The sequence below is a fragment of the Felis catus genome, chromosome A1 (genome assembly GCF_018350175.1).
Source record: "Felis catus isolate Fca126 chromosome A1, F.catus_Fca126_mat1.0, whole genome shotgun sequence".
Classification (NCBI taxonomy): Eukaryota; Metazoa; Chordata; class Mammalia; order Carnivora; family Felidae; genus Felis; species Felis catus.
In genome coordinates, this window is record NC_058368.1 from 67,738,793 (window position 1) to 67,745,757 (window position 6,965).

Consider the following 6,965-nt stretch of genomic DNA (forward strand, 5'->3'; position numbering starts at 1 on the left):
CTTGTTTCCTCACATGCACAGTGAAAGACCAGGACTAGGTGATATGTAAGTGTTGGAGGAAATCATTAGGAGAACTTCTGGTTGACCTCAGAGCTGGACGTGGGCAATGAGAGACACTTTATTCCCTCTTCTGTCCTTGGAATATAAGTTCTTCCCACTGTTCCCAAATCAGGAGCCACTTCAAGGAAGCAGCCTTCAGGGAGTAATGTTATAGAGACCTCTGCTCTATATATGTGGTTGAACCCTGTTAAAGCCTCAGTATAAACTCTTAAGATTCTGACAGGTGGGTGCTCAAATCTACTTGTCTTGCAGTTGCCCAAGATAAGCCTTGTAAATAAGTCCCCTTGCTTATTAAAACTGCCACCTACCAATCTGGAGTCCTCCGCTTCTCTCTTCAGGGAGAGAAGCCCTCTGTGCCCTCTGTGTATGACTGCCAGTTTCAAATTTCACCCAGGGAACTCTCAAGGTTGTGAGCCAACATTGAAGTTTCTTCTGTATGTCATTTCTATGTACAGATAGAAATACAGTAAAACCTTGGATTGCGAGCATAATTCATTCTGGAAACGTGCTTGTAATCCAAAGCACTTATATATCAAAGCGAATTTCAAGAACCATTGGCTCAGTCGTGATCATGTGATATTCGGCATCACGTGCTACTTGTATTGCAAGACATCGCTCATCTATCAAGTTAAAATTTATTAGAAATGTTTGCTCATCTTGCAGAACACTCGCCAAACAAGTTACTTGCAATCAAAGGTTTTCCTGTATCAAAGTGCAAAAACTGAGTAACTCAGTGAAGGTCACTCAAGTTAGTGGAGCAGCAAAGCATTCTAACCTTCATTATCAATAACCCTTTGGCACAGATTGGCTATGAAGTGAATATAGATCAGGAACACAATTGTACTTGAATATTTTTTAGCAAAATGTTATTCAAAGTTATTCACATCAGGGTAATATGAATGAAAATTGATGATGATAGCAGTTTTCATTGTATGTGGAAGGAGTGATTAATGAGTCCTTCATAATAAGAATATTGTGTTTAATAAAATAAATCATCTTGAAGTAAGTACTGCATGGACTATATTTATTTAATGAAAATAGTAGTGCTATGTGATGATAAAGTTACTACCAAATTATCATGTAATATAATAAAACTTTAATTTTCTCTACCTATAGAGTCATAGCTGAAATGGCTTTTTAAAAATATTACCCTGTAGGTCTTCCAGATTTCCCTTACAATAACAAAGACCCTTTTCTCATTTTTTATTTGAATATCTTAAGTACAAGAAAATGTCTAACTCTTCATTCCAGTTGGGAAGAAATTATAGACTTATTTAATTTGTTATATTCCTACTCCCTAGGCAGGATTATACTAAAACTGTAATCAAATGAGTTATTGTTTAGTTTCCTTTAAGTGTCAGTAAATTTGATTTTTATAAGTTTGCACATTTTACCTAACATACATTACAAATGCCTCACAAATGTCTAACTCCAGGTATGTTTGATGAAATTTTTTACTGTGGTTTATTAACTACAGTGACTTTCAAATAGCAAATTAAGTATAGAAAATACATAATTTTTTCAAGTTTTTGTTTAAATTCCAGTTAGTTAACACATATGGTAAAATTGGTTTCAGGTGTAGAATTTAGTGATTCATCACTTATACGTAACACTCAGTGCTCATCACAACAATACCCTCCTTTGTACCCATCACCCATCTAGCCCATCTATCAACTCTCAGTTTGTTCTCTATGGTTACAAGTCTTTTGGATTTGCTTCCCTCCCCCTTTTTTTTCCTTCCCTTGTGTCCATCTGTTTTGTTTCTTAAATTCCACAAATGAGTGAAATCATACGGTATTTGTCTTTCTCTGACTTATTTCACTTAGCATAATACACTCTAGTTCCACCCACATCGTTGCAAATGGCAAGATTTCATTATTTTTGATGGTTAGGTAATATTCCAAATATTTCATTGATGTGTATACACACACACACACACACACATATATATATATATATATATATATATATATATATATATAAAATGGAATATTACTCAGATGGAACATTTGGGTTCTCTCCATAGCTTGGCTATTGTTGATAATGCTGCTATAAACATCAGGGTGTACGTGCCCCTTCAAATCAGCAAATCATGGAAAGAGCCCAAACTGATGGAGAGTCCATTGACTGATGAATGGATAAAGAAGCTGTTATACATATATATATATAATATATATAACATATATATATAATATGTATATAACATATATATGTTATATATAAAGAAGCTTTTATATATATATAAGCTTTTATATATATATATTTCATTGGTATATATATATATATATATATACATATATATATATATATAAGCTTCTTTATCCATTCATTAGTATCCATCCATCCATATACATGTGTGTATATATACACACATATACACATATATATAATGGAATATTACCCAACCATCAAAAAGAATGAAATCTTGCCACTTGCAACGATGTGGATGGAACTAGAGTGTATTGTGCTAAATGAAATAAGTCAGTCAGAGAAAGACAAATACCATATGATTTCACTCATTTGTAGAATTTAAGAAACAAAACAGATGAACACAGGGGAAGGGGAAAAAAAGAAAGAGGGAAGCAAACCATAGAGAACAAACTGAGGGTTGATGGAGGGAGGGAGGGTTGATGGGTGGGGGATGGGCTAGATGGGTGATGGGTAAAAAGGAGGGTACTTGTGATAAGCATTGGGTGTCGTATATAATAAACCACTGAATTCCACTCCTGAAACCAATACTACATTATATGTTAAGTAACTTGAACTTAAATAAAATATTGGAAGAAAAAATATAACATTTTTAAGTTAATCAATTGGGCTGATACGAGAACTTGACATCTATTTAACAACATTCTTTTATACTTACATACATGGTCGATATTTTACAGTTATGCATTCAAAGTTTGCTAAGTTACTATTGCTTCTATTATTTGCTTTGTTTCTTCAACAAAACACATAGGATTGAAGCGTGTTGGTGGCAGGCAAACCTATGTCCTGCTTTTACATCTTCTAGTAGAGGCTAGTATAGTTATGTGCACCAGCTCATCAATTTGTTTAAAATATGTTGCTTATCCTGTATGGGAAGCTGACCATGTCATATATGTGAAAGAATACTGAGGTGGATAAAATGGTTAATGTCTTCGAAGGGCTCACAGTGTAGTGAAGATATGACATCTCCCAATAAATTATTACAGGGAAAAGTTAATAAAATTCTATGGAAGTCCAGAAGAAAATACTTTTTAAGAAATCTCGTTGAACAAATAAACAGCTTTAGTCAAATTTCTCACCCAAATTATTTCCCGAATTTAAATCTAGCACTTTGAGGGGCACCTCGGTGGCCCAGTCGGTTAGGCGTCCGACTTCGGCTCAGGTCATGATCTCACGGTTTGAGAGTTCAAGTCCCATGTTGGGCTCTGTGCTGACAGTTCGGAGCCTGGAGTCTGCTTCGGGTTCTGTGTCTCCGTCTCTCTCTGCTCCTCCCCCACTTGTGCTCTGTCTCTCTCTGTCTCTCAAAAATAAATAAAATGTAAAAAAAAAAAAACGTAAATCTAGCACTTTGAGAAGCTGCACAAATGCTTTCCATCCCTATAGAAGCACCTGGCCCTACTGTCATGATTATCAACAACAAAAAAGACGCCTTTGTAGAGCAGCTTTACATTTACATCATGAAACATGGTCTCAAATCTTAAGTGACTTTGTCCATTGGTTGGGAGGGTAGCACCAGACGTAAAAAGTAAATTAGAATGAGAAGTTTTCTGTGAGAAGATGTAAAGGACTGCATGTTACAAGAAACGTGACAGGAATTGAGGGAGGAAGTGATCTCAAGAAAAGCTTCGCAGAATAAGTGGTGTGACCTGGAGGGAGTTCAGGGGGCAGGTCTGCCATTGTAGTGTGGATGCAGCCATAGACATTGCAAACAAATGGACGTGGATGGACGTGTTTCGAAAGTCTTTACTTATGGACACTGAATTTCCTATTTTCACGTATCATAAAATATTCTTCTTTTGTTTTTAAATTTTAAAATGTAAAACCATTTTTTTAAAATGTTTACTTATTAGAGAGAGAGAGAGAGAGAGAGAGAGAGAGCAAGCAGGGGAAGGGCAGAGAAAGGAAGACAGAAGATCCTAAGCAGGGTCTGCACTGAGAGCAGAGAGCCCGATGCGGGGCTCAAATTCACGAACTGTGAGATCATGACCTGAGCCAAAGTTGTGTGCTTAACTGACCACCCAGGTACCCTGAAAAATGTAAAAGCATTCTTAACTTACAAGCTATACATATTTGGCCCATGGGCCCTAGAGTACCAACCTTTGCTCTAGAGAAAGTTTTGCAGGAAACCTAAAGAACTCTTTATGAATTATTTTCTGTGATAACAAAAAACTGGATACAGATCAAATGTCCACTGAAGTACAATGACAAAAAAATTTGTGGCTTCTTTGTTCAATACAATATGAAACAGTAGTGACAATAAATGAGTCACAGCTATGTAAATAAACATGGATGAGTCTCAAAAACACAGTATCAGTGATAAAGCCAGTCAAAGAATACGTATACTAAGATTCTGTTACATAGGGTTCAAAGACAGATGGAATTAACAATATAACCTTTGGGGATACATGGAAACTCAAATGAAAGCAAGGGAATGGCGAACACTAAACTCGGTGTTTTGGTTATCTCTGAGTGAGAAAAAGAAGATGAAACAAAGATGTGCCTTCTAAGATATTAATAGTCTGCAAAACTCACCAAACTCCACAACCAAAAAACAAATAATCCAGTGAAGAAATGGGCAGAAAACATGAATAGACACTTCTCTAAAGAAGACATCCAGATGGCCAACAGGCACATGAAAAGATGCTCAACGTCGCATCCTCATCAGGGAAATACAAATCAAAACCACACTGAGATTATCACCTCACCAGTCAGAGCGGCTAAAATGAACAAATCAGGAGACTATAGACGCTGGACAGGATGTGGAGAAATGGGAACTCTCTTGCACTGTTGGTGGGAATGCAAACTGGTGCAGCCACTCTGGAAAACAGTGTGGAAGTTCCTCAAAAAATTAAAAATAGACATACCCTATGACCCAGCAATAGCACTGCTAGGAATTTACCCAAGGGATACAGGAGTGCTGAGGCATAGGGGCACTTGTACCCCCATGTTTATAGCAGCATTCTCAACAATAGCCAAATTATGGAAAGAGCCTAAATGTCCATCAACTGATGAATGGATAAAGAAATTGTGGTTTATATACACAATGGAATACTACTTGGCAATGAGAAAGAATGAAATATGGCCCTTTGTAGCAACATGGATGGAAGTGAAGAGTGTTATGTTAAGTGAAATAAGTCATACAGAGAAAGACAGATACCATATGTTTTCACTTTTTTTTTTAATTTTTTTTTTCAACGTTTATTTATTTTTGGGACAGAGAGAGACAGAGCATGAACGGGGGAGGGGCAGAGAGAGAGGGAGACACAGAATCGGAAACAGGCTCCAGGCTCCGAGCCATCAGCCCAGAGCCTGACGCGGGGCTCGAACTCACGGACTGTGAGATCGAGCCCGATGCGGGGCTCGAACTCAAGGACCGTGAGATCGTGACCTGGCTGAAGTCGGACGCTTAACCGACTGCGCCACCCAGGCACCCCTTGTTTTCGCTCTTAAGTGGATCCTGAGAAACTTAACAGAAGACCATGGGGGAAGGGAAGGAAAAAAAAAGTTAGAGAGGGAGGGAGCCAAACCATAAGAAACTCTTAAAAACTGAGAATAAACTGAGGGTTGATGGTGGTGGGAGGGAGGGGAAAGTGGGTGATGGGCATTGAGGAGGGCACCTGTTGGGATGAGCACTGGGTGTTGTATGGAAACCAATTTGACAATAAATTTCATATTAAAAAAATAAGATATTAATAGTCTTCTTCTTAAGAAAGGTGGTGGGTATGTGATCTCACTTGTGTGGGACGTAGTTCATAATGTTTACAAAGTGGAATAAAAAAGCCACAAAGCAAATTATGTCAATGTCTTCAAAAATGATGCTTCTCCATTGCCCACAGAATTAAATTGAAATTCCTTACATATATATTGCTTGACACACTTCTAGACTTTACATGTTTAATTGAATACTGGCCATGGCTTCTTCATTTCCTGGAAGAGCCTCCATTTGTGTTCTAAGTCCAGCTATGCTATTTAGAAATCCTTTCTCCTAGAATATGTAAGTTTTTAGAGAATATTTCTATATTTTATTTTCCCAATGTTTAAAGAAAACTTTTTTGTTTAACACTCTGACCCCATCATATCCATACTCTTTGTCCTCAATCTCATCACCGTGTTCCTGATTTTTAAAATTATTTTTCATTTCCTGAACTTGATAAGCCCTTTTGTGTCCTCTTTTATGTGAATTTTGTAACTTTTAGCTAGAATTAACTTTCACTTTTTTTTTTCATCCAACCTGGCAGCAAAGCCCGTATCTTTTCTATTATGTCAGGAGGTAGAGATAATATCTCAGTGACCATGGCTCTCTAGTCCTTGCCTGGGGTTTAGCTTATAGTAAGTGCCTAACAAATATCTATTGAATCTTAAATGATGAATATTCTCTAGAACATTTGATTTTTCTTTTTATTTTCAGTGTTTTCAATGGAAAGAATGTACAAAATGACTATAGAGCAATGAAATTAATTTTTTAAAACACTTATTTGTTTTCGAGAGGGGGGAGGTGTAGAGAAGGGGAGGCAGACGATCCAAAGTGGGCTCTGAAGTGGGCTCTGAGCTGTCAGCACAGAGCCTGACATGGGGCTTGAGTTCACAAACCACAAGATTGTGACCTGAGCCAAAGTTGGATGCTTAACCAACTGAGCCACCCAGATGCCTCATGAAGTTAAGTTTTTAATGACACATTTAAGAATTTACCTATTCAA